We start from the raw sequence: 1,228 nt of genomic DNA, 5'->3' as shown, positions 1-1,228 counted from the left end.
AAAAAAGAACGCCCAAATCTGACTTCGTATGAAGAAGTTATGAATTTTCTAAGATTTGGCTTAACAGTGCACGACCCGAAACTCGATTTTTAGTTCGAGTGGTTTTTGGCTTACACGACCTAAATAAGAGTTGAAGATCTCGTTAATAGGAACTCAACAGTAAAAATACATACGAAAATGGAGTCCGTATGGAGTTACGAATTCTTCGCGGTCATTTAGCAGTCTAAACTCCTCCTACTGTTAAATTTGAGATCGGTCGAGAATTAGCCGACGAAGTTTAAATGAAAGTTGTAGATCTTGATTTTCCCTACACGTTGAGAAAAAAGAACGTCTAAAACGAAGCTCGTATGCGAGAGTTATGATTTTTCTAAGCTTGAAGGCTGATACGCGATAGGGGTGACGTGGCACCATCAGAATTGGACACGTGGCACCACCAGAAGGCTGCCACATGCCCCTACTCGGCGAGTACATCAGGAATTCAGCCTATAAATAGAGGTGTCGGGTTCCTCCATTTCCCACACCTTTCCCCACTTCTTTCTCTCTCTAAACTCTCTCTCTCTCTAAGCCACCCTAACCCCCCAAAGCCTAGGGTAACTCCCTAGCACGAGGCGGAAGCCCTGGAGCACCTGACGGCTCTTAGAAAAGAGCCTTTCGGCTCGGGAACGCTGCTCCAGTTTTTCGAAAACCCGTTGTAAGTGAGCTACGCCTACGCTATTTTTAATATCGATTCTAATTAATTATAATAACATTATTAGGACCTTAAAATAATTATTTGGGCTATTATTATGAGTTATATTGTGTGTTATTTAACACTTATATAATAATAATAATAGCTAGACTATTAATTTATCGCGGTTATTGTTAGACTAAACCCTAGTGGTATTGATACTCGGTTTTATCGAAGGAAAATTGTTTTGAGAGTATCGAAGCGTTGTCCGAGTGTTGAGTCACCACCTTGCAAGTGAGTGCATAGTTACTTTTATCTTACACATAGATATGAAGTATTTTATATAAATCACATGCTATGTGTGCTTATTATCTAAATACTTGCTGTCTATGCTGGATGAACGATTTTATACATGTTTTAAATGATTTAAACTGTATATGTATTTTATATCTACGATAATGTTGGGGTAAAACATGGGTAGATGTATTAGATGGAGTATGAGTTTGATGATGAGTTGAGAGGTGTTATAGACCACGAGGTGAGGGTGAGAGGTGGACGATG

This window comes from Lactuca sativa, chromosome 9 (assembly GCF_002870075.4).
Source record: "Lactuca sativa cultivar Salinas chromosome 9, Lsat_Salinas_v11, whole genome shotgun sequence".
NCBI lineage: Eukaryota > Viridiplantae > Streptophyta > Magnoliopsida > Asterales > Asteraceae > Lactuca > Lactuca sativa.
This window is presented reverse-complemented; position numbering follows the sequence as displayed.